The sequence below is a fragment of the Anolis carolinensis genome, chromosome 1 (assembly GCF_035594765.1).
Source record: "Anolis carolinensis isolate JA03-04 chromosome 1, rAnoCar3.1.pri, whole genome shotgun sequence".
Classification (NCBI taxonomy): Eukaryota; Metazoa; Chordata; class Lepidosauria; order Squamata; family Dactyloidae; genus Anolis; species Anolis carolinensis.
In genome coordinates, this window is record NC_085841.1 from 75,865,182 (window position 1) to 75,883,686 (window position 18,505).

The 18,505-nt window shown below is 38.5% G+C and overlaps 1 protein-coding gene across 6 annotated transcripts in view; it reads right to left on the bottom strand.

Moving 5' to 3' along the window:
* The window catches only part of esr1 (estrogen receptor 1), a 267,379-nt gene that overhangs the window by 139,945 nt on the left and 108,929 nt on the right, over positions 1-18,505 (bottom strand). The window lies entirely within an intron of this gene.

Sequence of the window (18,505 nt, forward strand, 5' to 3'; positions counted from 1 at the left end):
ATAAATCAAAGAAGACATATTTATGAAGTGAATAAAAGGTGACTGTGCAAAGATGGAAACTTGCAAATGGACTAAATGCACAGAATGCTAATGGATGATAACTGAGTTGACAAAACTCTTATTACAATAATATTTGTCTGAACTAGAGAATTTAATAAAGAGACAATCAGAATATTCAGAGCTCAAATGTGATTGCAACCTTTAAAAATGTATATGTTTCATTTTGACAAGGGATAGTTCCAAATAACAGTTCCTCAGTTGTCCCATATTTTCAACTTTTTAAATGAACACCAGTATTGTACTCTTTAAAGCTTGCACCAATCCTTCAAACCAACCATATTTTAATTTGCAGAATTTTCAGGAAGTGTTTTCCTCAAACCTTTCAAAAATTTTCATCACGCTAGTAAAACATGATAAAATACTTATAATTCCCAAAACATTCCGTATCACCCATACATGCTTTTTCCTCTGTAGCGCTGCCCAAAATGGCAACATTTGGGATGGACTGCAGAAGAAAACAGATGATGTAGGGTGTGTTGTGTGGAGCTGTTGAGGAATTGGTCCCTGGCTCCTATGGTTATTGACTCATTTTTGACAGTGTTGGTTTACTGTGAGGGTCTCCTAGTGCATTTTAAAATAATGGTAAGATTGCTTGAAAAATCTATTTTTATTAAAAATATGTGAGCATTTAAATCTCACACACTTTAGAGTTTCACTATACTAAAGCTGGTCTTAGATTCTGGTCATATTATGCATTTCTCAAGTAGGGAACTGACAAAATACTAAGTGGGGAATAGGAAGAGTGTTTATAGAGCTGTTAGCCTTTGCAATAACTTGATTTCCATATAAAGGCGTAATTAATTGGCACTCTGTCCCAGAAGCTGTTTCTACTTAAATGACTCCACCTGGATTACATAAAAAGCAACTGAATGGCAATCACATCCTTTAATACTGAATGACAGTGATGATAGAAATGAAGCTACTTTCAAACAAGAGGGATGTCACAAGTCCGAGTTTGACAAAAGTACTCAAACAAAGCAAAACAAAAAATCTCGGTAATTCCCTAATTCCAAAGATAATTGCCAGGGAAACAAGCACAATAACCATAAAAAATAACTATGTGGGTGGCTAATGGAACACCCAGCTGGAGATGGTAGGCATTATTGCCTGGCAATAGGAGAAGCAGCCTATAGGAAGTGATGATACACTGCAACACCACTGCATCAATGACTGCACGCAATATCTCATCATTGCTTTTTAAAAAACCTTTCCAAAAATTATACTGCTGCGGATGACAAAACCATTTCTACAATGCGATGTGGGGGTTTTTTTGTAGTATTTGTATCCATCCATTCTTCATTTGCCAGCCAATGGAAAGATTCATCAGATCACTTATGCCCCACACTTGCTGCAGTTAATGACTCAGGCCCCTTCCAAACGGTTCTGTAACCCAGGATCTGATCCCAGATTATCTGATTTAAACTAGATTATATGAATCTCCACTGGCAGATAATCTGGGATGAGAACATAATCTGGGATCAGATCCTGGGAGATAGGTGAGGAGCAGTAGAAAGGGCCTCAGATAATGTGAGTTTGCAAATGAGCAAATTAGAAGGTTGGATTTTAGGCTAGTTTCATGGTGCTGTCTAGAATGTAGTAATTACATTCTGAGGCATCTTATTCTTTGTTACCTTAATTGTTTTCTAAGGATCCTTCCACACAGCCATATAATCCAGAATATTAAGGCAAATAATCCACAATATCTGCTTTGAATTGAGTTATCTGAGTCCACACTACCATATACCCAGCACAAAGTAGATATGAGATTTTATACAGCTATGTGGAAGGGGCCTAACACTCCAGGATGTTCAGTTGATGTTTGATTGGAAATTAATGATAGTGGCATATGGTCTGAAAACTGAGATGGCAATGGGTGTTCTAATGCTTGTAACAATAGGCCCTCCACCAAAGACAAACTACCATCCCTGCTGTTTACAACCAAGCCCACAGAATTCTCTCAGGGCCCTTCCACTCAGTCATATAACCAAGAATATCAAGGCAGAAAATCCAATAATATCTGCTTTGAACTGGATTATCTGAGTCCACACTGCCATATATTCCAGTTCAAAGCAGATAATGTGGGATTTTATTTAACAGAAGAAAGAGAGAGAGAAACACATGGATGTGCAGCAGTCATTTTTCAAACTAGAATACTTATCCAATATTTTTTTTAAAAAAATCAACAAAGTAAGGCAGCAAATAAAAGAAACCAACAGGGCAACATTAGTACCTAGAAGCAATATACTGTAAGACAGGCCTAAACCAGAAAATGACAAATACTACTAGCAGTCACCTATAGCCCCCAGCAGTGACCATTCAGTCATATAATGAAAGAGCTATAGCCAGTTCTGGAGTATAATATATCCCTATCACGGACCCTGCCTGGCAAATCTTTCCTGTCTTACAGACAGCATCCCAAACTTAAACTTCTGCTCACATCCAGCAGGATGCATGACACAAATGGTGATATAGGGAGAAAACCCTGCCGCAAAACCAGATGCCATTTCTGTCCCAACATTTTCTCTTGGCAGTAAACTTTACAGGGGTTATTCATGCCACCCGCAACATGACATATATTTACTTACTTATCTTTGACACATTGCTATACTGTGTCAGCCATGCCTCGCTGAATTCAATCCTGGATAAAAGGATAGTCTCCAAGCAAAAGGCTAAAAGGGCTCAAATGTGACATGAGAAATGGCAGCATCCAAAAGCCAGCTGCAGAGCATTTCAACTCTCCTGCCACTTCATCACATTGAAGCTGGGAAGTGTAGAGCTCAGTCTGACACAGTGTTGGAATGAAACAGATGATTTCCCTACCTTCATCACACTGTTAAATGTATCAGTGGTACTCAGCATTCTTTCAGTAGATTGGCCATCACACTTTAATTGCTAGGCATCACCCACCATCCCTTCCCCCCCTTCTCTGTGGGGGAAAAAACTCCTCTCTTTGAAATGTCAGCTGTTACATATCTTCAATTCTGGAAGCAGGGAGGGAGGGAAAGCGGTGATTCTCTCTCTCTCTCTCTCTCTCTCTCTCCCTCCCTCCCTCCCTCCCTCCCTCTTGCCCCACAGGAAAGGTTGCGGACCTTTGAAAACTAACTCCCAGGACCACATAGTATGAAGCTATGGCAGTTAAAGTAAGATCCAGCTGCATTCATCACAGTGTAAATGCAACAAGAGAAGGGTATGGACCTTGGGAAACTATAATTCCCAGGACTGCACAGCGTGGAGACATGGCATGATGATGATGATGATGATGATGATGATGATGATGATGATGATGATGATGGCATTTAAAATGTGTCCCGACTGCATTTATTCTCCCCAGTGTAGATGCATCCAAAGAAAGGTATGGACCTTGGGAAACTATAACTCCCAGGGCCACATAGTATGGAGCTGCATTCATTCTATAGTGTAAAAGCACCAAGGGAAGGATATGGACCTTGGGAAACTATAACTCCCAGGACTGCACAGCATGGAGACATGGCATAATCATCATCATCATCATCATCATCCTTCTCTCTCGGCTTTCCCAGCAACACAAGGCACAGACATATCACAGGAGGACAGAAAGGGAAGGAAAGGAAGGGACCCAGAAAGGCTATTTTAAAAAAACGATACTGTTCTGGTAAAGTAAAAACTGGGTGAGCAAAAGGTAATGCTTTCCCTAACAGGAGAACTTTTGGGTCTTCTCACAATTTCTCCTCCCACAAATTGGGGAAACATTTTATTTTGACCCTGAGAGCAACAAATGCCATCACATTACAGAAATGGCCAACCATCTGGATGATTTCAAAAAATTCCCCATCACCTCCTGAAACGTTTGAAAAGAATGCTGCCCCCCCATGCTTAAAATAAGCAAACAATACTCTATCCTACACTTGAAGCCAAACTAATGTGATAAGAGCAATGGCTTCCCGGATTTTAAGTATAGCACCCTGTGGAATTTAGTAAGTGTGATGAAGTGGCATCCATACAATATGGAACTTGCAAGTGACAGTTTTGAGCAGAATACAAATTATAAAGGAAGACTGGAAATAAAAGCTATTGAATTGAGGTATATTTACGAATCCCAATCCATTAGCAGAGATATGAACAAAAATGTCACTTCCATGGACAAGCCCTCATAACTGCATATATAACAAAAGGAATCTCTTCAGATATGGTTTTGACCCCAAGTGAACTGACATTTTCACTCCTAATCCCTGCAAAAGTGGCCAGCCAACTGTACGTAGAATGTGTTTTCCACACCTACCAAACAAAGCAGGATGGTTCAAAACATCATTCTTTTTGGGAGGGGGCTAAACCCTTCAGTGTCTTCTCCTCCCATGTACTAGAATAAAAGTGAAAATAAGAAGCAGATGCAAACAATTAAATGCATTGGCTTTTGGTTATGGACACAAAAACATGGCTCCAGACTAGAGCAACAGCTTGAAAGGATAAAGTTTCAACAAAAGATCAGAAGTGATAATGAGATATGTATTCCCTACAGCTGGCTTCCCATTTCCCAACTGCAGCACCCCAGACTACAATGTTCATTGAGGGCATTGTAAGGGGAATGAGACACATCGCTGTCTAGTTTAGCTATGAAAATAAAATAGTTCCTGAAAGGTTTGTGTGGTCAGCTAAATGCCACAGAAATTTTGGATGGACATTTACTGGCTCCTGAAGGCAGGAAAACCAGAATTAGGCATTTCCTGAAGCTCCAATATCAAGGTATTGCTGTTTTGTTTTACATGAAAGCAATACTATTTGAACTGACATCACTTGGTTAGTCTGCAAGAATCTCATTTACCAGTATTTTACATAAGATAGCCACAAATATTATCTAAGTTTTTGGATGGGTGACATAGTGTCTTAAATATATATGGGCTAGAAAGGGAACCTCAACCAAATTTTTTTTGGTTGTACTGCTATTTCCCCCCCAAAAAGTCTATTCATATGACCAATCTGGATGTTTTTGTTTGTGTCCTAGTTCAACCACATTATTACACAAAATAAAATTTTACACTAAAAATGACAATCAATGATAATCACAACAGCTTCCAATTGGAGGGCAAGGATCAATAATCCCATAGATTAACATAGTCCATAATCAGGAGAAGATGAGACTGTGTGAGGACTCATGGGCCTTGTAGTCCTGTTCCTAGTACTATTGTGGCAGACGAAGAGGAAAACATGGGGTTTTCGCCGGTTCAGCAAGAGCCGGAGTCCCTTCACCTGCAGGATGTTGATGTTTGCCCTCAAGAATTCAGCCAAACAGGCCTTGGGCAGAACTCCCCTCCGTTTCCCAGAAAAGAATCTTATTCCAGAGAAAGGGGAGTCAGAGAAGCTCAACGGAGGAGTTTACGCATCGCTGCCAAACAAATGGCTGATTAGGTCTGCTTCCCTTGGGAAATTCTAAGGAGTCACACATCTGGACAGAGTTGGGTTTCGCTTCTCGTTCTCTAGGGAAAGAGTTCTGTTGGCGGGAAAACGAGACCCAATATAGGTGTTTGGCACGAGGGATTCTTTGCGGAGTCAATTGATCAGCTTCAGGAGAGAGATCGTGTGTGGACTTCGTAATCCCAGTTCCTTGCTTCCCGGATCAAGCTTCAAGCCTTGCCCTGCCTCACGGTTTTACCACGAACCCTGCTTCATGCTTCATGTTTTGCCTTGTCTCCAGTCCCGGATCTAGTCAAGAATCAAGTTTATTTCCAGCCTTGTTGTCAAGCTTCATTGGACTCTAGGACTCTGCTATTTCCCCACACTATTGCTTGGCAAAGTGTGTGTTTCGGTCAAGTGGATTAAAACTTTGAACTCTAATATCATTTATTGGATAATACATTTTTGGACTATATTTGACCTCATTTGAAAGGTCTGCTTCTGAACTATATTCTTCACTTGTTTTTATTGATTTTATATATTTCTTTAATAAAGATATTAGATAGAGACTGGCCTCTGTGTAAGGTTATTGGTGCTCTGCTGCCAGGGTTCTGACAGACTGTGCAGTATATTTTGGGTCAAAGTCAGTGGGATAACCAGGATGGATTCATTCAAACACCTGTTGAACCCACCAGATTTTGAGCTCCTTACGGAAGGTATGCAGAGTAGGGGCCATCCTAATCTCCTTAGGGAGGGCATTCCCGAGCCGGGGTGCCACTACTGAGAAGGCCTGCTCTCTCATTCCCATCAACCTCGCTTGGGATGGCGGCGGGATCAAGAGAAGGGCCTCCCCAGCAGATCTCAAGGACCGCACTGGTTCACAGGGGGAAATGTGATCGGGGAGATAGGCAGGGTCCAAGCCGTATAGGGCTTTATAGGTCAAGACCTGCACCTTGAATTGGGCCTGGCAAGTTATTGGCAGCCAGTGGAGCTGCTTTAATAGGGGCGTTGTGCGCTCCCTCTAACCAGCTCCAGTTAGAAACCTGGCTGCCGACCTTTGAACCAGCTGGAATTTCCGGACCGTCTTCACCGGCAGCCCCACATAGAGAGCATTGCTGTGGTGTGTGCCTTTCAGGTGTTTACGACTTATGGTGACCTTAAGGCAAACATATCGCTTGGTTTACCTGATGAGATTTCTTCAGGGTGAAAACATGGCTCTTCCGTTGTGCCTTTGGAGAGTAATCACTACATACATCCCTTTTGCTGCTCTCCTTCAATATTTGTCCTCCAGTTTGCACCGCCACTTTATGACCCTGTCCTCTGTGGTTTTTACTCCTACTTCCTTTCTCACCCCGAGTTTTAACCTAGTGTTCATGTGGCCCGCCCTTGGTTTTATTGTTCTTTTGATCTTGTTTAATGTAATGTATATTTTCTTTTATTGTGTTGTTTAATGTGCTATGATTTGTTGTTCTATTATATTTTGTTATATTGTATTGTTCTGGGCATGGCCCCATGTAAGCCGCCCCGAGTCCCTGTTGGGGAGATGGTAGCGGGGTATAAATAAAGATTATTATTATTATTATTATTATTATTATTATTATTATTTGTCACTACAGTACCTTCTTTTGAGACTGAAGAAATGTAACTTGTCCCAAGTCACTTATTAGATTTCTATGGCTGAGGGTGGGATTGTAACCTTGTTTCCAGGGTTCTAGTCCAATGCCCAAAGCACTATACAATGATGACTCTAAATACCGAAAGTACGTATAACTAAATGGATATCTTGGAGCTAGCTGAGAGTTATGTGGCCCTTGAGATCTCACTGGAAAGCAGTTGTCAGCATTCCTTGTGGTTCAGGCTGCAAGAATTGGCAGACCAATAATACGTGGATTACTGCACCCCTTTATTAAAAGCTAAAGCTAAATTCAAAATTTTAGGTTGGTCTCTTTAGTCTTTGTTATGATTGGAAACAATTATTTGTCTTGACTAAAGTATAGACAATATATAAAAATGAAAATTTGCATGTAGGCTTGCATTTTGTAAATAAATAAACTAAGGTTTTTAAACATGATACTTAAGACAACTTGAACCATTTTGTCCAGGCTTGCAAATCCTGAAACTTGGCTTTCATGCTCTTTAAACCACAGTCATAGAGATAGTCATATGCAACTGTGAATGTTTCTTCCTGTGGGTCTCTCGGTGATTGTGGTGATTTTCCTCTATCTTTTCATGGCCTGTAATTTTTGGATGCACTCAACTACCAATCTATGATTTTTCCTCCTAAAATGGAGCAATTGTTTTCACATCTTGTGGCAAGACAAAAGAAGATGGCATATATCACAAAATGTAGTACAGTACATGACCACATGGCACTGCTTGTATTCAGCAACCGTAATATTATTTACATGTCCCATTTACAAGAGAGGTGCTGAATGTGTAGCCTTCCAGATATTGCTGGACCACAAATCCCATCAAACCCAGTCATGTGTAGCCAATTCGAATTTCAAATCTAACATAATGAGAGCCACATATAGGCAATAACTCAGTTGACAAAACTTTTGGCTGAGGCTCCATCTACATTGCCATATAATGCAGTTTAAACTGCATTATAAGGTCACTATAGATGCAGGCGCCTTCTACACTGCCATTTAATCCAGATTACCAAAACAGATAATCCACATTAACTGCTATGAACTGGATTATACAAATTTACATTGCCATATTATCCAGTTCAAAGAAGATAATCTGGGTTGTATATGGCAGTGCAGAAGACGCCTCATATAATGGAGACTGAGCTGCATTGAACTGAATTATATGAGTCTACATTGCCACGTAATCCAATTCAATCTGCATTATAAAGGCAGTATAGATGGGGGCCAAAGAAGCTCCGTTTTATGAAGTTGTTTTATGGGAGCCCAATCCAAGGCTCCCTCCTTTTCTTGTCTTCTCTCTACCTGGACATTGACCTTGGGAAGGTGGGTGAAGGAAGGCTGGATAAAGACAAACATTCAGTGTTGGGTTCCAGCAGCGTGTTTGCAGTAAACAATGCTTATAAAACTTGAACTGGGAAATAATAGGATTTTTCTCTAAGGGCTCTTCTACACATGACTAAATCCCATGAATATTATATTCCCGTTCCTCCTGGGATTTAATCTTGACACCCACCCAAAACCCTAGGCTTTCCCTGGGTAGGGCGTGACTACTAAGTCAACCAGAGGCTCCAGCAGCCTGAAGAACCAGGATTGCTGTGGGGATTAACTCCTAGAATGGTGAAAGCAGTCAATCTGCACAGGACCCACACCTGGAAAGATCCGGACCACACATTAAGGTCCAGATCTTTCCAGGTGTTTTATTAATCTGGAGTAAAATGGGAAATCACAGTTTACTCTGAGACAGGTCCTGTGTTTTGGGCCTGCCTGGTTGTGCCCTAAGTAACTCTATTGTAGATGTATAAAGTTACATAAATAGGCAAGGTAAGCGGCTGCCTCCAGAAGCCTTTATGGAGAATACATGAAGAGCAAAACAAAATGAAAAGGGGAAAGCAGATTAATCATCCTGCAGCTACTCTGGCATGTTGAAAAAGCATAGATCTATAACTTTCATTATGAAAATGGAAAAGTGGAGCTGTTTGAAGAAATCATCCTGAGATGGATTTTGGAAGAAGCTTTCAAGAGATTTCTTGAAGGTTCAAAATGTTTTCCTTTATTCATGTAAGGCTTACCTCAGCCAGTTGTTTTATTTTGTATGTGCACAATGCTAACTTAGAATAAAATGTTGAAAAATATTGAACTGCTTTTCTTTTCTTTTCTTTATTGGTGGTGTATGAATGTATCTCTAATCTTTTCATGTCACTGGCACCAAAGTTTTCGTTAAAGAAGTAAACCCCAGGAACACATCCACTTTTTAAACTGAGGTATATCTACATTCTCCATCAATGATCTGCAAATTATTGAGACAACAGACTGTATAAAACTGGGCTACCTTAAAATCCATGTTATGTCAAAATATGGGAGTGAATGAGACTCGGTGACAAACAGATTCATGCCAATGGGTTCATGACAGGACTGAACTTTCTACCACAAATTTGTGGTTTTTCATAACTGGAAAGATTCTCAGAGTGGTGTATGTATTTCTTCTATTATACTCCTATCATATGAGTTCAGTATACACATCAAAAACTTATGAAGTGGACACTGAATTAAAAGAGATATACTTGTTCCCAGTGAATGGATATCATGAGTGCACACTAGAAAGATTTAGATGAAATATCAGCATAGCTTTCTAGGAAGCAGTGCTAGAAAGAAGCAATTTAATACAGCTTTCCAGTTAGGCATCTCTTCATTTTTCACAATACTACACTGAACAGGTGGGAATACTTGTGTTCATCCATCATCTTGACTGTTATTTTAACCCTGTATCTGAAGTTAGTAAATAAGTTACAAAACAAGTAAATGAATCACAAGAATTAGGCTTTTTTGTAGTCAGGCCCTTCTTCTAAAAAGAAAGTCTTTTACAGTAGGTTCTTCTACAGAAACACACACATTTCCACATGGGAAAAGGTTAGGAATGTACTGGCTGGTCCTGTTCCTTCACTACAATCAACCATGATCAAGCCTTTAGTCAAAGAGAGAAGGGGGTTAGGGGTTCAAACCACCCCCAAAATTTCCAGGTTAAAAAAAAACCTGGTTTACTCATGAAGTTTAACTGATAATTTCGGTTTTGTGTATTTTAATATGTATTTATTAAAATGTAGTTTTCATGTGAATCTTCTATAGAAATATTTATATTTGCTGAATTTTTGCAATGTTCCTGTTTTTTAATTGTGTTGTAACCCACCTTGAGCCGCAGGGAGAGGCAGGTAAGAAATTTATTTATTTATCTATCTATTTATTTATTTATTTACTATATCTATATACCGCCTTTCTCACCCCTGGGAGATTCAAGGCAGTTTACAACATATTAATGGCAAAAATTCAATGCCAACATACATATAAATACAAAAAAGTCATAATACTAAACACTAATACATAGCTATAAATTAAAATAATTTAAACCATTAATTAATAAAAAATATTATTATTAACCACATGCCCATGCTAAGTCTATAAGAAGAAAAAAATAAGAGTCCCTCTAGATCTGCAAGCCCTATCTCAACCAAATTTTCACAATTTATTCACATTATCATTACTTATCTTTTCACCAATTTACATTGCAATAACAGCAATAACCAATATAGTGGAAGCAACCAAGTTGTCCCACGTGCAACTGGCAGGCAAAACCTAAGGCACGGGGGGAATTTAAAGTCCCCCATTAAAAAAAACCAGACTTAGTGGGTACCTTTATCAATCTATTTGAAGGATGCCACTTTGTTTCAGGCTTCATTTTAGACTTTAAGCTTCTGCCAGTATATGTGAAGGACTCTGTTTCGTTTCAAACCTCATACCAGACTCTAAGGCTGGATCTACACTGCCATTTAATCCAGATTGTCAATCAGATAATGCACATCATCGTCTTTGAACTGGAGTAAATGAGTCTACACTGCCATATAATCTGGATTTTATATGTTAGTGTAAGGCCCCTTTCAGAGCTCTCTCTTATGTCCACCTTCTTGTTTCTCCCACTGGGGTATAAAAGGAAAGCATGAAAGCAGCTGTCATTCCAAACACAGCTGTCCTATTGTGCAATTGTCTACTAGCTTGAGTTGCTGTTCTGAGACTTAAAGCCCTGTTAGTTGCTGTTAATGTTTCCTCTCATCCAACTGACTCCAGATGTTGCCTAAACGTCTATCAAAGCAACTGAATGTTTTTGATCTCATGGCAAAAAAGAAAAAGCCAAATATTGAAGAGCAAAAAGGCAGCAGGTTGAGAACCATTGCAGCAGCTGGTACTGATAAAGATCCCAGAACAGTGGTTCTCAAACTGTGCTCCTCCAGATGTTTTGAACTTCAACTCCAACAATTCCTAACAGCTGATAAGCTGACTGGGATTTCTGGGAGCTGGTCCAAAACACCTGGAAACACTGCCCCAGAACATACACACCTGGATTTCAGGGGGGAAATGAGGAAACTGGAAACTGGATGTGAGTACCTCAGAACAGTTATTGCTCTCAGTAAGATACATTGGTGTTGAAGCTGTAGGAATAACAGAAGACTTTATAGATGAAGATAAGTAATATGACAGATGGAAGACTTGAAAGCATTATTTGAAAACAATGGGGATATGGTCTGAACTTGCAATACTTGTGTGGACAGGTTATGATGGAGCTGGTCATATTAGTGGTGCACAGAAATATCCAATGGCTGTCTACATCTACTACTATGCTCACTCACTAAATCTAGCCTTAGCAAAGACTTGCAGCATTCCACCTGTCAGAAACTGTCAAGGTGGAGCATCATCCATCAGTCTGGAACTGTTGAAGAAAAATATAAAAGACTGTTACCCCGAATCAATGGCAAACAGCCTGTTGCTGCTATATGAAACCCGTTGGGTTGAGTGGCATGATGCAGTTTTATGTTTTGTTGAATAGTACAGTGTGGCGGTGATAACACTAGAAGAACTAAAAGAGAGTGCTCTATACAACAATGAGAATTCTTCCCAAGCTGGACACCTTCTTTTAGCTGTTGTGAATGTTAAATTTGTAGTAACCATGCACATCCTTAAAAAGCTTCTGTCATCATTCCTTCAGCTTAGAAAAATATTACAAAGAGTAGATATGGACATTTTCTGTAGTCTGCAACATGTTGATAATCTCTTAGAAAAAGGCAGGGAGATGCACACATAATCTGTTAAAGAATTTCAAGAGATCTTTGACACAGCAAGATCAGTGGTGGAGTCTATAGGTGGAGAAATTAAGTTTCCTCACATCTGCTCAAGGCAGACTTGTCAAAGCAACATGCAGGCAACTTCACCAAAACCAATGGAATATTATAGGCTAAATGTGTACATCCCATTTCTGGACTTTTTTTGCAGTCAGCTTCAATAAAGGTTTACAAGGCACAAGGAAGTAGTTCAGGAACTGCAAGTGTTCCTTCTTATTAACTGTGGTAATTTAAAATCCAACTTGAATAAGTGCACAGAACTTTACAATGAATGCCTTCAAGATACTGACATACTGATGGAAGAATTTAACTTGTGGTTAGAAAATGGGAAAGGATTACACCTTCAGAAAAACCATCAAATTCACGGGAAGCATATTTTGTCTGTGATACATTTTTTTTCCAAATGTGAAGAAATTTCTTCACATTTCTGCAACATTGCTAGTGTCAATATCTGCAAATGAAAAGTCGTTTTCAACTCTTAAATGTTTGAAAACATACATAAGAAGCACAATGAGGTAAGAAAGGCTGACTGAACTTGGATTCTTGAGTGTCCACCAAAGTTTATCAAAGGAGCCTGATTTGTCAAAGTGTATTGACAACAGTTTTCAAGTGTTTCCAAAAGACATTGTGGTATTCTTCTGTAACCACTAAATTACCAATTAAGAGTCATTTCCGGGTTTTTTAAGACTTGAAACTTTGTAATTAAAATAGAAATTTAATTTAATTAAGTCTGTATAAAAATGTAGAATGAGTCACAGAATTTAAATTATTTTGTGTTATATTCCTACTCTTCATAAGTTGCTAAAAAAGTTTCAACCACCCCTGAATTTTTTTTTCTGGCTACACGTTTGAGCATAATGTATTCTGTATGTATCAGCATAGAAGCTATAGGTATGCTAGATGTATTTCACAAAAGTCTAACACCTATGGACACAGAAGGTTGGACACAGAAGTGGAACCCAAGCAGAGTGAGGGAGAAAATCCCATTCATGGGTACAACTTCACCCCCTTTTGCAGGCACAGATATGTATTCATTAAGGCCAGCTATACAAGTTTGGGGAAAATGTTACTCAGGTTTGACTTAGAAAAAGACCAGAGTGTACTTGAGTAATAAATCTATGTTTGGTTTCTAACACAATCTTTTAAATTCATGTTTAAGACACATCACAACAATAGGAACGTGTCTTAAATCTCTGTAGCTTTTTTAATGGGTTATTACGTCTTTTTTATTCTGTGAAAATCATGAGGTTAAATTAGAAGCCCAGTGAGAAGATGTTCACTAAAACAAAGTAATATAGCCTTAAACTGAGCTACTGTCTGTGTGGTAGATAAAAATACATGGCTCAAACCATATCAGGGCAATAGTCAACCTTCCAGATACAGCTTCAGGGGAAATTGCCAAAAGCAGAAATGTCCTGTGTACCCCATGGCAACTGTCCTTCTGAACTCTGCATAGCAAGCTCTGTACCTCTTTAAAGATTCAGGAGCCCTGTCCAATTTCCATGGATCCTATGTGCTACAAGTAGCTCACTGCCAAGCATGCTTTGTCTTTTTCTAATTGTCTGAACGTGCACGTGTCTATTTGGCATTCAGTAGAGCTATATTTCTTCCCATTTTCACTGCCTCCCTTGACAATGCAAATATTCAAGCCCTGAACGGGGCACAGGCAGAACATAGTTTTACTGTACAGTATAAAATGTATGGATGTGTGGCTGCAGTACTATGTGCCATTGCTCCTGACATTTTACAAGCTTAGGCAATGGAATCCAGTCTAAATTGTTGCCTAGCACTATAACATAGTTTATAGTATACAATAACAAATGTTGTCCTTGTCTAATATTTCAAGTCAATGAAAAATTAAATTCTGGGTTACACCTTCCAAACGCTCACAGCCAAAATTCTGTTGTGTTATGAAAAACGTTACTTCCCCAGAGCCTGCTATCTTGAATCAAAAGAAAATTGTTGGTTTTCTTCCTGGCTCCTTTTTGAAAAGGACTACAGAGAAAAATATCATGAAATGGAGACTATTGTTCTAGTCTTTACTCACTTATAATATCAGTAGATACTTATCTTATGTATATATCAATGTGTACAATACCATTATGCTACCACAGTGGGACACCTCAAAATAGCTAGCCAGCAAAACTACATACAGTGAGGACCACAATCTCAATTAATCCTCCATTCATTATATATATATATATATATATATATATATATATATATATATATATATTATTTTCTTTATACTACCAAAAATCTAGAAAGTATGGCTATAATTTGTATATTAGGTTCTGCTACTCACTTATTAAATTCAACAGTACTATGATAGCACACCAGTATAATATGCATTAATCAGTACAAATTGAATGGATAAAACTGATTAAGTTATATAACTCAGGATTTATGTGAGCGATGGAACACATTCAATGTTTTTCGTTCTTTTTATTGTAAGTAATGCTTGGCCAAACTATTCATCCCAGGACCTTGATCATTTCATGGCCATGGAGAAAGAGCCCCTGAATATGATCTGATCAGATGGAAAGAAGTGTTAACATGGCAAGTGGAAAAGGGGCTTCCCAAGATAAATATGAGGTGGCAAATATATACACTCATTCTTCCACATTGGTAAAAGAAGTTCTGATGCTACTTCAAGCAGAAGCAGAAGCAAAATAAGCAACAAGCTAGAAGTATTCTTCATGGAGAATGGAAATGTTACCTGTTATATCTTGACATAGGAATAGTTCCAGAAGACAGATTCAATTGACAACAAATCATTTCAGTTTAGCATGTTATGTTAAGAGCCTTTCATGTTCACTCAAGCTCACACTCTTAACAAATCTGTTGTATAAAGGACATGCTACTGAAATGAGTGATTTATGGACTGGTGCCAGCCTGTAAACTACAGTAGAGTCTCACTTATCCAACATAATCAGGCCGGTAGAACGTTGGATAAGCGAATATGTTGGATAATAAGGAGGGATTAAGGAAAAGCCTATTAAATATCAAATTAGGTTATGATTTTACAAATTACGCATCAAAACATCATGTAATACAACAAATTTGACAGAAAAAGTAGTTCAATACACAATAATGCTATGTAGTAATTACTGTATTTACGAATTTAGCACCAAAATATCACAATGTATTGAAAACATTGACTACAAAAATGCGTTGGATAATCCAGAACATTGGATAAGCGAATGTTGATAAGTGAGACTCTATTGTATTGACAGCTGGTCTATGAACAGTTTCCAGAGAAGAAAGAAATCTCTGTAGCCAATGGGTACAAATGTGGTAGTCTGCTGGTGCAGAAAGGGAAACCCTTGCTGACCTACAGCTTCAAATACATTCAAAATCATTGGTATGAGGAGCACAGATATGGTATAGTGTCCTATTTTAGTGGATAGTTCTGGCTTCACTCCTACTTTGGAGGATGAATGAGTTTCAGTTGAAGAATGGTAGACCAAATTGCCAGATTGGTCGATTTACTGGAATAGGCACATAGATACAATTAAAAGTACCAGTCCCCATTAAAACCTAACTGGCTACACCCATAACATCTAACAGAGTAAGGAGATTGACTTATTTAAACCAATTGTTCTTCTGGGGTTTTAACAGTTTATTTTAATGGGGATTTAATAGTTTACTTTTACATTTGTAACTACATTTTATTGATTTCAGCCAAGAGCAGACAAGAAATTAGTTGGGTGGAGGACAAATTCCTTTATGTAAAATTCAAAGGGAGAATCTTGATGATCAGTAATTGAACTTTAGCCAAGCAATGGGCCCATGATGGACTGGATACAACATTCTGGTTGCCTGTTTACCAAAGCAACAAACTGCACTTTTTTCTAGGAAAATAAGTAATATTAATATATCATATTTAAACTCTTTAGAATGCAAATCAGTTTTGGTTTATCCTTCCGATCACTGTGTGCTTAGTTATTTGTAAGTCAAGTGTGACTGAGGACTGTTAGTGTTTCTTAAACAGTCTTTGGGTGTTATGATCTATATCTGGCACACTTCAGTGTCTTTCAAATCATCCTGCTTTTTAATGTAAATTTTTGTTCTTCAGCCAAACTCTTTCTGCAAGAGTTGCCTGTGTCCATAGACCATGAATGAGATACTGATCCCTCCCTGAGGCACTGATTACTCTAGAAAACAAAACAAAAGAATAGATCCCCAGTTCATGATGAAAGTTTTAATTACAATATCTGACTATGGAAGACATATAAACATTTATCAATTATTGCATGGGATGAGCATATAAAGTCTTCAGGGGAGGAGGGAGCAAATCCTCATGAGCATGGTTGTTTCTTTTGCAGGGTGTATCACCTAGGATCACAGCAAGAGGAGACAAAAGGAAAACTCCAGTTCCACTGATATGGCGTGTTTTAAGTTCACCATCAGGTCCAACATCCTTATTGCTCCATAAACTGAGGGTGCCCCTTAGCTCAATGTTGGTGTCACAGAAAAATTGGCAACAGTAAAAGGTTTCTGAATGGCATCCATTTACACAAATCTGTTAGCAACAATGTGCAGTGTTTGCAGTGGGCTCTGCAGAAAATAAGTCTATTGTCAAAGGCTTTCATGGCCAGAATCATTGAGTTTCTGTGAGTTTTCCAGGCTGTGTGACCATGCTCCAGAAGCATTCTCTCCTGACGTTTCACCCACAAAGAAGCAGCCAGGCTTTGACGCTGCAAGGCCATTTAATGCTAATCAAGGTGGCCAACTGCAGCATTCGAACTTACCTCAAGCAGACAAGATTTCTTTCCTCCACCCTGGACCTTCCACAGATATATAAACCTCCCTAGCCTAGTTTCCAACAGACCTCACAACCTCTGAGGATGCCTGCCATAGATGTGGGCAAAATGAATGCTTCTGAAATATGGCCATACAACAAAGACACACAGCAACCCAGAAAATCAGTCTGTTTACCAAGTTTTGCCAATGCTAATTTATTATGATGTTTTATTTTTATACCTATTTTATATACTTATATATCTGGGGTCACAAACAAATTTCTCAAGCAGAAAGTGGTTGTAAGTGGAAAAAGTTTAAGAAGTTATGACGGAACACCTCTGAGGACTCCTAACAACTGCATTGGGAATCACAGTTGCAAAATGGCAACATAGATTGAGCTATATAGATCAGGCATACATGTCTTTAACTCTTTAAAATACATTAATAATTTGTTTCATAGTGTGTGTGCCAAAGTCAGTAAGCCATCATATTTTTCTACATCCTCAGAAAGGTGCATATCTTGAATTATCCTTAGATACTAACTGGAGAAAATGTGGACAATTAAAGTACTTAATTTTGATTCAACCATGATAATAAAACCCTTTGCATTAAAAAAAATCATCATCTACATATCTGTTATCATATGGACACTCTAAAAACTGATGCTGACATAAAAATAAAGCAGACCTTATAAAATCAATATATATTGATTCTAGCATCGTTTAAGCAAGTAGTTTAACTAGCTTTATATATTCAGACTAATATATATATATATAACACCTATGAGAGAGTCACTACAGAGATACACACAGCGAGTACACAATGTTCCTGCCCATTTTTATGCTGGAAAAATGAATAATAAAAATAGCTATTTCCCCAGCTCTGACAATGACTGAGTCACACCATTAATGAATATCAATAATTTCTATACTTGATGATTAAATTGAGCTGGGATATCTGCTGTGTACTGCAGTGATAAATGTACATCCAATTGTGAACAAGAGCCATACAGTAGAGGGCATTGCAAGCGATGCATTGAAGTGTTTGACTATTAGTTTGTTTAGCACAAGGATTTTAGTTGTTGTTGACAGGCCAAAATAGTTGCTGCCAAAAAGGGAGGGTTACAGTCCCCATTCTGACTACAGGTGGAACTTCTGTAATGATTTCAAGTAATCCAAACAAAATGGCTGGAGATTTTACTCTATTCAAAGTAAAATGAGGGCCAGGAAGATTTTTTAAAAAGATTGTATAACAGACAGATATAGATGTACAGTAGATGCATTCACAACCCTTTGCAGGATGAGTCTACCATAAGGGTAAGTAGAGATCAGTGTTATCATATCCCAAAATTCAAATAGCTTAGATTCTTTCTACCAAATTTATGATGGGGTGAACATTGGTGAGTCCTTGTCATAATCAAAGTAAGAGTTTCAGAAAGTCTTCGGGCAGGTGCTTTATCAAACTACACTTCCCGGGATTCCATGGCATTGAGACGTGACAGTTAATGTGGTGTGA